The sequence below is a fragment of the Corythoichthys intestinalis genome, chromosome 8 (genome assembly GCF_030265065.1).
Source record: "Corythoichthys intestinalis isolate RoL2023-P3 chromosome 8, ASM3026506v1, whole genome shotgun sequence".
In the NCBI taxonomy this organism is placed as follows: domain Eukaryota; kingdom Metazoa; phylum Chordata; class Actinopteri; order Syngnathiformes; family Syngnathidae; genus Corythoichthys; species Corythoichthys intestinalis.
Window position 1 is genome coordinate 34568131 of NC_080402.1, and position 15629 is coordinate 34583759.

Consider the following 15629-nt stretch of genomic DNA (forward strand, 5'->3'; position numbering starts at 1 on the left):
GGTCCCTACTGTTTCCTGAGAAGATTGGAGAGGAAAATAAATCACTTCAGCATATCACACAACAGTGTAATTGCTCAGGATAATCTTTTAGAAACACCCATTACTCGGGTCTTTGATTCTTTGATCAGAAAAGTGGAAACATCACTTCCAACCCCAGTGCTGACAATGTAAATCTGGAACTTTGGCTAATCTTATTAAGTCTGACTAAAGCAACCATACATTTACCTAATTAAAAAATGTGACATAAAACACTATAGTATTTTAAAAGTACCTCATAATTTACTAATACTCAATAGATCTAAGTAATAGTACAGAATATAGAAGAGTGCAAAATGGAAGCGTGAATATCTTTACCATGTTGGTGAACGATAAACATTCGGAGCTGCTTGTGTACAACAGTAACAAAAGGCTGTGCGAGCAATTCATTAAAAGTCATTTGAGCAGAATTTAATGTCACTGTTCAGTGCTCACATGCTCATATCAGGGGTGAGCAACCTGATTCAACATCCAATTTGAGACTTGTTTTGTCTTAGGGGTGGGTCACCCAACAAACAATTTGGAAAGAATCACCCAGCCGTCTAATCAGTAGTGGGAATCTTGTCATGTTGACTGGGGAGCAGAAATGCACAATATTTTTTCATGTTTTTGTTCAAATTAATTTGTGTTCGAAGTCATTGACAAAAACACTTTTGTTTCATGTTTACGACAACCACTGTGGGAGTCTTCCTATTTTTACAACTTAAAATATATTGTCACTTGTCAGTTTCTCGCAACGGCCAATGAAAAAAAAAAAAAGAAAAAAAGAAAAACATTTTGACAAAGTGTCAAGGCTGTTTACAGCGAAGCAGATATGCTTATAAAGTCCTTTATTGTGTTCAAGCGGAGGGAGGTTTTCACGTGGTCGAAGCGAAAAACGTGCAGCCAACCACCATAAAAACTGTTCAGAACTGTGTTGGCGACCTGCTATGACGGCCAACTTCAAAACAAGCATAACAAGTAGCACAAGGACATCAATGTATGCCTTGTGTTTTTTTTCCAGCAATATGCACAATGACAAGTGAAATCGGGAGCATGCTTAGTTTGCATGCACACCTGAACACCACTCATGGTATGTGCACCCCTGTGAATGCCTCAACAGAGTATTTCTTTGTTATAGCCTGGAAAGTGGTTGTTTTGGCAATACTGGGTTTTCACACAGGTTCAGTGATAATAAAATGTAACGCAAGTAAATAATAAACTGTTTTCAAAAGGCATACTTACATTTCACTGAGACAAGCTGAGCGTCACAACAAACATTAAGCTTCTAGCATTAGTGTACTGAAACCCTAACGCATACATGATGTTCCACATGTGCACAAGTTGAGACACAGAGGGAGATTACAGTCCAAGCGCCACAACAATCACAAGGACAGTAAAATACCTCCAATTAGACGCACTGCAGAACAACTGGGATGGGACCTGGAGCAAACACACACAGATGGGTACCGGCACATGCACAAAAAGCGCAACGGCAGACTCTCATTTAAGATTCATTCATGTGGAACGGAAACATCTGGTCGAGTAGGGGGACTACGGATGGAAATAAATGCCACATTGGCGCACAAATATAACAACAAATATTGTCATGAAGCACACATGTTCACACATTTGCATACGATGATTATTTTCAAGTACTCTTAAAGGACCGAAAGCATCAAAATGGTCTAGTTTTGACTAACAGGCTCACTTGATGTGTTTTTTGCTCAGGAGAAATAAATTTGCATTCATTTTTAATAGATCTCATTCACTGCCAACTTTCTCTGTAAACATGGATGTTTACCTCCAATGGCAGTGAACGAATGACTATGAATCTGTTTTGAACAATCTGCAAATTACTTACACCTGAAATTCCTCTTTTAAAGGGTATTAAAACACTAAGGGGCTGTGAGATATCAATAGAACCGTTATGTGGCAAGATAACAAATATTATTAAAGTTAACAAAAAAATAAATCGCATTCATGAGCAATTATCGAAAATAGATCGAAAATTCCGAACATTTCTGAAAGTATTCTGGAAACAGCCGAATGGGGCGGAGACGTCATAACAAGGAAACGAAAGGTCGAGGCAGGTGCAATCCTTGTTTATCGACGAGGGAGTTGCGTTCGTGTTTTATCAAAAAAATCGCTAAAATGGTTCAAACCTGTCATGCTATGTGGTCTACAAATAGCCATTTGTCGCAATGTAGTACCCATGAGTTCCCGAACGCGAGAAAAAGAGCTGGACGGCCAGCTCACTCAAGAGAGTAATTCTCTTTTATAATAAAAACATATCACGCATTGGATATAGGACTGGACACATGTATAAATTATGGCTCGTAAAATATATAGAACAAATCCTCGAATCTCATTCATATTTGTGTCTGTTGGCAGAGCGAAAAGCTATGATAGCACTATAAATGATAATTATTCTATATATTACATTATTTTGCGGTCACGGTGTATAAGCTTCACAAAAAGAAATGCAAAACAAACCATTCGGTGTTTCCCAGCCAATCTTGCCGGTGTTTCATCAGTGTGATTGCTCCTCTCAATGATCCTTTCATTAGGCTGCATTGGCTTTCGTTTGGGCTCAAATTAATAACCCAAAACACCAAAGAAAGGTTCATAACTCTCCTCGTTACCATTAGAAGAATGGTCGTTGCGTCGGATTCGTCGCTGCAACTAGAAACAAAATTGTCCGCTATCATCGCCGCCATTCAGTACTAAGCACTGAGCCGGTTGTTTCCTCGTAGTGACGTCACGCACACAATATGCTAGATTTCCGGGATCTCGTGGGCGGGTCCTTTTAGCTTGACAATCGATCCAAATTTCTATCATTTTCTTGGTGTTGCGATGTGTTTAATTACACGAAGTGGCATGATATGAATCCAAAAGGCATGCGTTTATGGATAAATGATGGAATATTAGCATTTCCCCAGGTGTTGTCATACCCTTTAAGTTGTCATAATTGACACGCCCTTTACATCTTGGGTGCTTTAGAAGTGGACATGCTCTGATACACTCCAAATCATTTGGAAATTGCATACATTGTTTGTACAAGGTCCAAAAACCCATTTCATAGAGATGTTTATCAAACCTATCTGACCCTGTTGGTGCAGAGTCCGCATCACGGACCGATCCATTGGTCGATCTCCCACTTCCTCCTACCCTCAGTCGTGAACAAGACTCCAAGATACTTGAACTCCTCCACTTGGGGCAGAATCTCATCCCCGACCCTGAGAGGGAACGTCACCCTTTTCCGACTGGTGACCATGGTCTCGGATTTGGAGATGCTGATCTTCATCCCAACCGCTTCACACTCGGCTGCGAACCACTCCAGTGAGAGTTGAAGGTCACGGCTTGATGAAGCAAACAGCACCACATCATCTGCAAAAAGCAGCGATGCAATGCTGAGGCTACCAAACTGGATCCCCTCAACGCTTCGACTGCGCCTGGAAATGGCAAAGGGCAACCTTGGCAGAGTCCGACCCTCACTGGGAACAAATTCGACTTACTGCAATGCGGACCAAACTCTGACACCGGTCGTACAGGGACCGAACAAACCCTACCAAGGGGCTTGGTACTCCCGGAGCACCCTCCACAGGACCCCCAGGCACACGGTTGAACGCCTTCTCCAAATCTACAAAACTCATGTAGACTGGTTGGGTGAACTCCCATGCACCCTCGAGGACCCTGCCGAGGGTGTAGAGCTGGTCCACCATTCCACGGCCAGGACGAAAACCACACTGCTCCTCCTGAATCTGAGATTCGACTTCCTGACGGACCATCCTCTCCAGCACCCTTGAATAGACTTTACCGGGGAGGCTGAGGAGTGTGATCCCTCTGTAATTGAAACGATCCCCCTTCTTAAAAATGGGGACCACCACCCCGGTCTGCCAATCCAGCCCCACAACATCCAGAGCCTTTAGGAACTCTGGGCAGTTCTCATCCACCCCCAGGGCCTTGCCGAGGAGCATGCTTGCTACAGAGTTTATCCTCTGAGGACTTCCTCGTTCTGCTGGGGGACTTCAACGCTGACGTTTGAGGGGCATAATTGGGAGGAACGGCCCCCCCAATCGGAGTTCTGTTATAGGACTATTGTGCGCATCACGGCTTGTCCATAACGAACACCATGTTCAAACATAGGGGTGTCCATACGTGCACTTGACACCAGGGCACCCTAGGCCACAGTTCGATGATCGACTTTGTAATCGTGTCATCAGATTTGCGGCCGCATGTTTTGGACACTCGGATGAAGAGAGGGGCGAAGCTGTCAACTGATCACCAACTGGTGGTGTGTTGGCTCCGATGGTGGGGGAAAATGCTGTCCAGACCCAAACGTAATTGTGAGGGTCTGCTGGGAAACGTCTGGCAGAATCCCCTGTCAGAAAGAGCCTTAACACCCACCTCTGGCAGAACTTCTCTCTTGTCCCGGGGGAGGTGGGGGATATTGAGTCCGATGGGCCATGTTCCGCACTTCCTTCAGTGAGGCGGCTGATCGGAGTTGTGGCTGTAAAGTGGTTGGTGCCTGTTGTGGCGGCAATCCCCGAACCCGCTGGTGGTCACCAGCAGTGAGGGGTGCCGTCAATCTCAAGAAGGAGGCCTACCAGGGCTTTTTGGCCTGTGGGACTCCAGAAGCAGCTGACAGGTGCCGGCTGGCCAAACGGAATGCAGCTTCGGCGGTCGCTGAGGCAAAAACTCAGACATGGGAGGAGTTTGGCGTGGCCATGGAATGGATTCATTATTTCAAGTAAAATTTTAATTTATTTAATCTACGTTTTGCTTAAGGATGCACAATTTAAGATTGATGGCCAAAAATGATACTGCAACTAGATCAAAATATTGACAAGAAAAATATACCGTCCTCCTTCAGGTTGCCAAAATACCGCTTCACGTGATTGGCTGATGATGCACGCGGAAGCTAAATGGGAACTAATTTGCGACGTTTAAACTGTCTTTTAACCCTTTAACACCAAACATGTCGGCAGCGACGCGTTTACGCATATCGTCTTTGAAGCTTCGTCACGCTGTAATTACGTCACCCACATGCCGCTGAATGGTCTCATTTGAAAGTGCGGAAGTTGATGTCCACACCAGTTTTTATTTGAAGTCAATCGACCAAGTAAAATGGGAGACAATGTCATTTGAGTTTTATAGTTTATTGCACTCATAAATTATAAGGATTAAAACGCTGCATGGACCATGTGTTTATCTCCATAGTTCCATCATTTTTTTGTCCTTTTTCAAAACCAAAAAGCAGCACTAAAGACTACGTATCCCAGGATCCAGCCGTTTTGAGGTCAAGAAGGACGAACCTAATGTGAATATTTTTAATAAATTGCCACTATAAATTGCCGAGCGAGGCGCCATCTAAGGAAAGGGAGGCATGCAAAGTGAGCAACGGCCAGTTGGATTGAGCGAGCGACTTTAAAACATATGGAAGGAATCGAAAACTAAATTTAGCGCAAGCTAATGCATTATTTCATCAACTCAAGGAAGACGATCAGACGTATGTCGTTGTTTTCCTCGACAGGCTGACAGCAGTGCGAAAACGGCGGAAAAGTAGGCTGTGTGACGTTGTGTGTGACGTAGACGTAGCTCTGTGTCCTGTTCAAGAGGAAACTTTGTGTTGCAGTCCTGAAAAAAATGAACTGAACTAGTTTATTGTCAATATTTTTGAAAAGAATTTTTTTCAATGTTATATTTGATTTTTTCTTCTTCACTATCAATCTTTTCAATTCATGTATAGATGTGTGTTCGAGAAGCTTCGTTACATGTACTGTATATACTTTTGATAAGGTGATGGGTACAATACCTAAACTCACAAAGAAATATCATCCAAACCCTTTTTGTGTTAGATGATATTTATATACATACAAAACAGTATATATCATAATATATTTTTTTTCTCATTTTGCACTGTATATAACCTGTTTTGACCATAGTATGTGTAAAGGTCAAAAACACCTATGACCGCAACTGCTATTTGTGATGAATTGTCAAACATAAAACTATTTAGTCTATATTTTTTTTCTATTGAATGTTTATCTTAACAAGTTGAATAAGCATTATCAAGCTTCAAAACGGTTGGTCGAGCATGTTTGGTTGTCAATGGGACATCAACATTTCAAATTTTGAAAAACTATTTTACGATTTTTTTGTCTTTTTGGGTCCAAAATGTTGATTATAATTGGTCAGTGAGGAAAACAACAGTTTGGACATGAAGGTTATGGTGTCCTGAAAAAATGGACCCAACCTGGCCATTGGGAACATTTTTTTCTTTGAAATATAAAGGCAACATCAAAGGCATGCAAATTTGGCCAAAATAGGCTTAGGTGTTAAAGGGTTAAAATGGGAAAATATGTGCTTAAGCATTGAGATCAATTTTAAAAGTATAAAAAAAAAAAGTTTATTTAATGTTACTGAAATATTATTGCTATTTCATGAATAATTGAAGTGAAAATCTGATGTTGTGCACCTTTGACTTTACGACAGTGTAAAATACAGGTGACGGAGTGTTAAACTTAGCTTACCTCAGCATGTCTTTTACAATCATTAAGTCTGTTGTGTGGCACAAAGTTCAACTTGCCTTGGACAAGCTGAATCCATACACACAGCATTTAACTTCGCATTTGTATTGTATTGTCATATAAAACTATTTTCCAAAGTCACAAGCATACAAATGTGAATGAGTAACTCTACAATTTGGTCTCTAAAAAAAATATAATACAAAAACTGCTCCCACTTCAGAAACATTAAGAATTCAACAACATCATCCGATTTTTTTCTACCAAACTACTGAATTTGAACGAGCTTACAATACCTTCAACAATTTCATTACTCATATTCAAAACTTCTGTCTGACAAAGGACCATTCTGTGACTGACTATATCTGCATTTCCTAAAGAAATGGTATGTGTTCTGCAAAATCCCAGTCAAAAGTAAGCGTAAAATCAATACTGATCTCGCACAATCACCAACCCATACTATGATTACTGTTATGTGAGTTTAGAAGGTTATTACAAGGTTATTTCACTATTCACTTTTCAGAAAATGCAGTCAATCAGCTCTATTTCAGTATATCTCCTTGTCAGTTCTGCAATGGACATGCTTTCAGCAGCATTGCTTGAAAGAAAAAAAGGGGGCGAAAAATGACTAACATTATCTTTTCTTTATTCAGAATAATCCAAACCCTTATAGTGCAGGGGAATGATTTGGAAGCATATTTATTTGATAGATTCCTTACACTCCGATGAAACTGTATAAATTATTTTGCAAAAAAAAAAAAAAAAAAAAAGTAAACTTTAGAAATGATTTAGGCTTCTCCCTAATTTGTGTGTATTGGTTTTTAGGTAACGTGAATTGTTCAATTGATTTGGATTTGTTTTTGACGTAGTCAATAGCTGATGTTTAAGCATTAAAATGACAAATTGGTTGTGCAAGAGCAAGAATATGTTCATTTTTAATACCAATATTTGCAGTAAAGACTACGGTTTTATTGTAGACAAGTGAGGAACTACACCCCATTCTGCACTAGGACACCTTTGGTTTTGTCTTTCCATAATTGTGCCCTTGATTTCATAAGTCTCAAGAATAAACGGAGGCTTTTTTATGGTTTGTTTTTGGTACATGAGTAACAGCAATGGTTTGCACCATTTTCAAAACTTTTAATTTTTACATTGCTTCATGAAAATGACATTTTGAATGAAAATTGAAATAATTGTGTTCAATGGCCAACAGTTTGGCCTGATCTCAGCCTGGTTATATGCTTAGTTTTGTCATGTCAAAAATCAATCCAACAAAAACATATTTCAAAATGATTTCCACAACTCAGTTGAAGAATAAAGTAAACACTTTGAGAGGGGAAGTAAAATCAAATGCAATACAATAAGAAGGTATTGCTGCATAATATGTATGCGCACCCTTGCCGATCTTACCCATTTGGACACACTCATGGGGACCACTCATGGGGACCCCTGTTGTGTTCATAGACTGACAGAAGAATATGGGGAAAAAAACAAAACAAAAATGCCAACTGCATCAAGCAGGAACAGAATTGGGAGGACACAGCAAAGGCCCATTTGCACCCCACATTTCCCAGACCCACAATTGTAGTGTCCTTAAGCAAGACACCGATACACTGAAGTCGTCCCTGTCTGCTGAAGCACCACTGCGCTCCACTGTGTGTTTGCTGTAATCACTACTCAAATGAGTGAATTGTGAAGGTTTTTTTTCTTTTTTGTACGTGTATTTTTGACCACAAAAATGATTGTTATTCCACTTCTTAATGTAAAAGTAGGGAATTTCAAATATTCTTTAATCAGGTACAAAGTACTAAGGTACAAAATACAGCAATATAGTGAAAATAAATGACCTATACTAACCATTAAAACACATAGTAATTAAAATACTGTGTAAAGTAGTACCTCGACATATGATCGCTTCGACACACAATCTTTTCGACATTCGACGTAAAATTTGACTCGCCATTTGTTTCTATATCCGGCGACCAGCTCGAAATACAACAATTTATGACAGCGCCGCAGTTTCGTTTTGCCGGAAGACGGACGCACAGCGGCTTTTCTTGTGGGAGAAATCAACATGGGTTCCAAGGATGTTAGTGCAGGTGGTGAAAAAAAAGAAAAGGGGACGCTTACCATTGAAGTAAAAATGGAAACGATAGAAAAATATGAGCGCACTGTGCGCATCCGTAAACTGGCTCGACATTATACATCTCGACGGTCCTCCTCCGACCTCCGTTCGCCACTCTTTATAAGTTAAGGCGACAATTATTATTACGGTAACATCACCAAAGAATATGCCAGTTTCGTCAGGTTTCCAAACATTCATTCCATCAACTTTTGCAACAAAACGTGCCTACTGTCCGCGGCAGTTGACGCCAGTAACAAAACATTAAAAGAGGAAAATCTCTACCGCACTCTCTATCTCACTGTCATGTCAGCCACGCGGTGTGTTCAGGTATAGCGCGCAAAAAACGTCAGCCACATTAAAACCCGATTCGTTACATTATTACAGGAATTATTATTATTATTATTATATTATTCCGATTTTTATTCGTAATTTATTTCCTTTGCTATGTGTAATCATTTGTAATCGTACCAGCAGTATTTATTAGGGATTTAGTGTAGATTTTTGAGCTGTGGAACGAATTAATGGAATTGCAATGTATTCTTATGGGAAAATCCTGCTCGACATACGACCATTTCGACAAACAAGGTCCTGGAACGAATTAACTTCGTATCGGGAAGTACCACTGTATGTTGATAATAAAATTATGGTTAATGCACTCTAAAATCACTAAATTATAGACGCCCATGTTGCCAGGATTCCTTCAGTCCCAGCCATTTTTCACAAGACATCCCCGTCTTTCGAGTGCCATAAACTATTGTGTTCTACGGCTACATGAACACTGAACTTTCGATTACATTTCCACCTTTCATAAACAAAAAGGTTTGTTTCTACTGTTTTTCTTTCTTTAGTAGAGAGCAGTTGACCATTATAAGGAACACCACTTATACGTCTGTGGTAGTCAATTAGATAACAGTTTTTCTGATTGTTATTGTTGTTTTTACAGTGCAGTTGTGTGTTTCTCATGAGGGTCGCGGTGGTGCTGGGGCCTATACCAGTTCACTAGGGGCAGTAGGAGGGGTACTGAATTGGTTGCCAGCCAATTGCAGAGCACAAGAATAGGGATGTGGAAGGAAAATAAGAACTGCAAGTGGGCAAACTGCATGTACATACTGGATTATTTCCAATTGAATAGCTTAACCAACTCTGCATCTCAGTTATAAAAGGTTGAGCAACATTATGCATTATGTAATTATATTTATCCAGTCATTTACTTCTCCTCTCAAATTATTCAAAAGTAATTGAATTTTACAGGTTATACTGTATGTAATGTTAATGGTAGATTTTCTAAAAACATGATTTATCATGGTCTTATTTTCAAACCATCATGAACTGGCATTTAAACATTGTTATGTAGCACTTTTACATCTGTATTCAAGTATGAATGTACTATTTGAATCAGCATATTTTGAGCAATTTTCCTGCAGTTCAGCAATCGTTAACAAGCATGACATTAGCGCCTTCGCTCTAGAAAAGATAGAGGCGGCTGATCAATTATTGAGCCTGAAGCTGAGTGCTATAATAATTGTGGTAGCGTGTACTTCTGGGCACTGCCACTAGCTCCTCGTTCTTCTGGGCTTTTATCTCCACTGTTTGATCCACGTCCTTGCGCCTACAATGTGGCTACTTCCTTCACCTCGTCAGCTTCGTTCAAAAATCACATTCTGATCTCTTTTTCTATGAGTGTCCATGCCTAAAGTTTTTCCCTTATCCTTGTTTCTTTACTCTCCTAAATGCTCATCTAGTCTTTGATGCTATCCAAGACAAGACAAGCGCCTCCGGGCTTGCACCTTTGCTGTGTTTGTGTGTCTTTCATGTACCTGTGTGCGGGTCTGTCTTTGGGGATATTTTGCTCTAATGGTCTGCAGCAGGAATCTACAAAGACCTCCACTGTGCTGAAGTGAAGGGAAGGAGGCACGCCGACATGAAGGCTACGCTGCCGCTCCTTTGATTGACAGGCTGAGGTATGTTGGTGTGGTTGTGCATCAAAGAGAGATTATAGGATGTGTGTGTGGACTTTAATTAATTGGACTAGAGAGACTCATCTCTTATCACTTACAGGAAAAGAAAAGCCCTTGGGCAATGGGAAGTGGTTCTCTGTCATGTAATAAACAGACACACAAAAACACACATCACCCATCTATTTTCTACAGTGCTTTTCCTCATTAGGGTCACACCGGCAAACAGAATCCAATGTCATTCTGACTTTGGGTGGGCGCACCCTGCCCTGGTCATGACTAACACCTGACTTTTGCAAATAGCTTAGGTACTTGTACTACAAGGTACAACAACATTTGCATGTAATATCCATCCCTGACGAGCAGTCGGTGGCAACCACGTAGCCCCCGGATACAAAATTTAAGATTCCAGACGGCATGGAGGGAATCGGAAAAACATTTCTCTCTGTTATGACCCTCTGTGTCGAGATGAAATAGAGTGTAAATATGCGTCTGTTCTGTGTGCTGACAGCAACGTGGGTAGAACTCAGGAGTCTAGTGGAGAGATCTTAGAGACATCGATACCTTCAAATCCGAGGAAACTTGTTGGATATTTGCCTACCAGAAACTTGAATCCTTTCAATTTTGTACCACTTATAGCTTTCCACTGAATGACTATGGGTGTGAAAATAGAAGATACTTTGTCTGTTTCAGGGTTGCAACCTGCCTTTCACACAATTCAGTTGAGATTATACTGTGACTCTTTGCGACCCTGAACAGCATAAGTAGTATAGAAAATGAATAAATGGTTATTTTGCTTAGAGCATTATTAAATCAGTAAGCTAAGATGGAGATATTCTATGTAAAACTGCTGGCAATATGGTTGGCAAGCCTTCGACTCAACTCTACAATGAACACTCGTTATTTGTATGAATCAGAAAACCAATTTCTAACACGGGGAACATGACCTAACCCCGAAATCAGTGGTGTCAAACCCTTTCTTCGAAACTATAGGTTTATCTATTCTTACGTATATTCACAGAATAAACTCAACATTGTATTCTAGTATGATAAAAAAACAACAACAATTCAATATCATTTAAAAGTGATCCAAAATTATTAGCTGAAAATGACATTGTTTACAGAGTATTCCTTTCTTATGTTTTACTGAATACATCAAGATACTGGTATATTACAACCTCCAAAAATAAGAATGACTACTTTCCTACAAGCCATACTCTTTTTCTTTTTTTTTCTTTTTCTTGTTTTTAACATGTGATAAATGGAAACCTTAACTATAACCACTCAAGTTAGCAGCATTATGCTTTTGGTCTGATTTACTTTAGTTAAAACTGAGGCTTTTTGACAAGGTTGAGGGAATTAGGAGCTCTGCAACAAATCACAAAACCTTCTGGATTTTGCTAAAAAGCAAATATATACAGGTAATACAATAGGGCTGCAGCTAACGAATATTTTAGTAATCGAGTAATCGACTGAAAATTCTATCGATTAATCGAGAAATCGGATAAAACATATTTATATTTTTATTTTTTAAGTAAAGAGCAATTATAATAAATATAGATGAGAAAACAAGACATATCTAATATTGAACCATTTTCAGTCTATCAATGTCTTTATTTTCGATGTACTTTGTTGAAAACAGCCAATAATTGCATCTCAAATGTGACTAAAAAAATAAATAAATGAAAAGACTAATTCACTGCTTTCACTCAAAAAACTTTTAGAGCTTAGAAAAAAAAAATATATATATATATTTCTTACCTAAAAACTGTCAGGAATGAACGGGCAGGCAGGCAGGTTGTTATGGACCCAAATGCAGGGAAAACGAAAAAGGCAGCGAGGCAGGTGGCAGAGAACTCAAAAGGGCTTTAATGATAACTAACAAAAGGCACAAAGTACAAAACAAAGGCTGTGGTGATCAAAAAACTATCAACAAATAACTTAGGTCACTAACAAAGGCTGAATATCAAAAACTTACTGAGACGAACACGAGGGCTAGGACTGGACTTCAACTTTGACGCAGGCACAGACATTGACATAGACATAGACAATGACGCAGCAAGGAGTGAACAGAAAATGGGAGCATATATACACAAGCAGACAAGGGATAACGAGACAAGGAACAGCTGGGTAACACAGGTGGATGCAGATTGCCGAATACACTGGGAAAACACACACAGGTGAGAGTAATGGGTAATCACAGGACAAGTCACACAAGGAGAAACCAAACACAAAACCTAACAGTACCCCCCCCTCAAGGGACGGATCCCAGACGTCCCGAGGAAACAAAAAGTCAGAAGGTTGCTCGGAGGAGGGAGCAACACCAGCCCGTCACGGCCAGTCAGGCGGGCGTCCAGGACGCCAGACGTGGGCCGATCGCACGGGTCGATCGGGAGGGCGCCCGGGGCGCCAGACATTGGGCGACCGCACAGGCAGATCAGGCGGGCGTCCCCGACGAGGTAGTGCTCGGTTGTCCATACCGCCACGTTTTGGCAGGAAACGGGGAGCAGCATCATCGGGGCGAGGGTCCGGAACAGAGTCGGAGTCGTCGTGCGGACCAGGAACAGAGTCGGAGTCGGAGTCGTCGTGCGGACCAGGAACAGAGTCGGAGTCGGAGTCGTCGTGCGGACCAGAAACAGAGTCGGAGTCGGAGTCGTCGTGCGGACCAGAAACAGAGTCGGAGTCGGAGTCGTCGTGCGGACCAGAAACAGAGTCGGAGTCGGAGTCGTCGTCGGTGTCGTCGTCTGCTGGCGGGACAGCAGCGGTGTCGTCTGCTGGCGGGACAGCAGCGGTGTCGTCTGCTGGCGGGACAGCAGCGGTGTCGTCTGCTGGCGGGACAGCAGCGGTGTCGTCTGCTGGCGGGACAGCAGCGGTGTCGTCTGCTGGCGGGACAGCAGCGGTGTCGTCTGCTGGCGGGACAGCAGCGGTGTCGTCTGCTGGCGGGACAGCAGCGGTGTCGTCTGCTGGCGGGACAGCAGCGGTGTCGTCTGCTGGCGGGACAGCAGCGGAGTCGTCTGCTGGCGGGACAGCAGCGGAGTCGCAGGAGACTGCTGGCGGGACAGCAGCGGAGTCGCAGGAGGCTGCTGGCGGGACAGCAGCGGAGTCGCAGGAGGCTGCTGGCGGGACAGCAGCGGAGTCGCAGGAGGCTGCTGGCGGGACAGCAGCGGCGTCGCAGGAGGCTGCTGGCGGGACAGCAGCGGAGTCGCAGGAGGCTGCTGGCGGGACAGCAGCGGCGTCGCAGGAGGCTGCTGGCGGGACAGCAGCGGCGTCGCAGGAGGCTGCTGGCGGAGCAGCAGCGGAGTCGTCTGCTGGCGGGACAGCAGCGGCGTCGTCTGCTGGCGGGACAGCAGCGGAGTCGTCTGCTGGCGGGACAGCAGCGGAGTCGTCTGCTGGCGGGACAGCAGCGGAGTCGTCTGCTGGCGGGACAGCAGCGGAGTCGTCTGCTGGCGGGACAGCAGCGGAGTCGTCTGCTGGCGGGACAGCAGCGGAGTCGTCTGCTGGCGGGACAGCAGCGGAGTCGTCTGCTGGCGGGACAGCAGCGGAGTCGTCTGCTGGCGGGACAGCAGCGGAGTCGTCTGCTGGCGGGACAGCAGCGGAGTCGTCTGCTGGCGGGACAGCAGCGGAGTCGTCTGCTGGCGGGACAGCAGCGGAGTCGTCTGCTGGCGGGACAGCAGCGGAGTCGTCTGCTGGCGGGACAGCAGCGGAGTCGTCTGCTGGCGGGACAGCAGCGGAGTCGCAGGAGACTGCTGGCGGAGCAGCAGCGGAGTCGCAGGAGACTGCTGGCGGAGCAGCAGCGGCGTCGCAGGAGGCTGCTGGCGGAGCAGCAGCGGCGTCGCAGGAGGCTGCTGGCGGAGCAGCAGCGGCGTCGCAGGAGGCTGCTGGCGGAGCAGCAGCGGCGTCGCAGGAGGCTGCTGGCGGAGCAGCAGCGGCGTCGCAGGAGGCTGCTGGCGGAGCAGCAGCGGCGTCGCAGGAGGCTGCTGGCGGAGCAGCAGCGGCGTCGCAGGAGGCTGCTGGCGGAACAGCAGCGGCGTCGCAGGAGGCTGCTGGCGGAACAGCAGCGGCGTCGCAGGAGGCTGCTGGCGGAACAGCAGCGGCGTCGCAGGAGTCTGCTGGCGGAACAGCAGCGGCGTCGCAGGAGTCTGCTGGCGGAACAGCAGCGGCGTCGCAGGAGTCTGCTGGCGGAACAGCAGCGGAGTCGCAGGAGTCTGCTGGCGGAACAGCAGCGGAGTCGCAGGAGTCTGCTGGCGGAACAGCAGCGGAGTCGCAGGAGTCTGCTGGCGGAACAGCAGCGGAGTCGCAGGAGTCTGCTGGCGGAACAGCAGCGGAGTCGCAGGAGTCTGCTGGCGGAACAGCAGCGGAGTCGTCGGGCACTGGAACGAAGGTCAGACGGCGAGGCGCCGGGACAGGGACTAGGCGACGAGGCGCCGGGACGGGCACCTCGGGCAGCTTGGACTTTGGCGCGGGCACTGGACTGCGTGGAATCAGCGCAGGCACTGGAACGGAGGCCAGACGGCGAGGTGCCGGGACAAGGACTAGGCGACGAGGCGCCGGGACGGGCACCTCGGGCAGCTTGGGCGCCGGGACGGGCATTGGACTGCGGGGAGCCGGCGCGGGAGGAGCTGGACTGCGGGGAGCCGGCGCGGGAGGAGCTGGACTGCGGGGAGCCGGCGCGGGAGGAGCTGGACTGCGGGGAGCCGGCGCGGGAGGAACTTGACTGCGGGGAGCCGGCGCGGGAGGAACTTGACTGCGGGGAGCCGGCGCGGGAGGAACTTGACTGCGGGGAGCCGGCGCGGGAGGAACTTGACTGCGGGGAGCCGGCGCGGGAGGAACTTGACTGCGTGGAGCCGGCGCGGGAGGAACTTGACTGCGTGGAGCCGGCGCGGGAGGAACTTGACTGCGTGGAGCCGGCGCGGGAGGAACTTGACTGCGTGGAGCCGGCGCGGGAGGAACTTGACTGCGTGGAGCCGGCGCGGGAGGAACTTGACTGCGTGGAGCCGGCGCGGG

General features: G+C 45.2%; 1 protein-coding gene across 4 annotated transcripts in view; it reads right to left on the reverse strand.

Moving 5' to 3' along the window:
* The window catches only part of sdk1b (sidekick cell adhesion molecule 1b), a 620017-nt gene that overhangs the window by 288538 nt on the left and 315850 nt on the right, over positions 1-15629 (reverse strand). For 2 of the 4 annotated variants that reach the window (XM_057843730.1, XM_057843729.1), the window contains exon 1: positions 12387-13316. The exons of the other annotated variants lie outside the window; for them this stretch is intronic. The gene's annotated coding sequence lies outside the window, so the exon portion shown is untranslated. Of the gene's footprint in view, positions 1-12386; positions 13317-15629 lie in introns of those variants that run through there. 4 annotated transcript variants of the gene reach the window in all.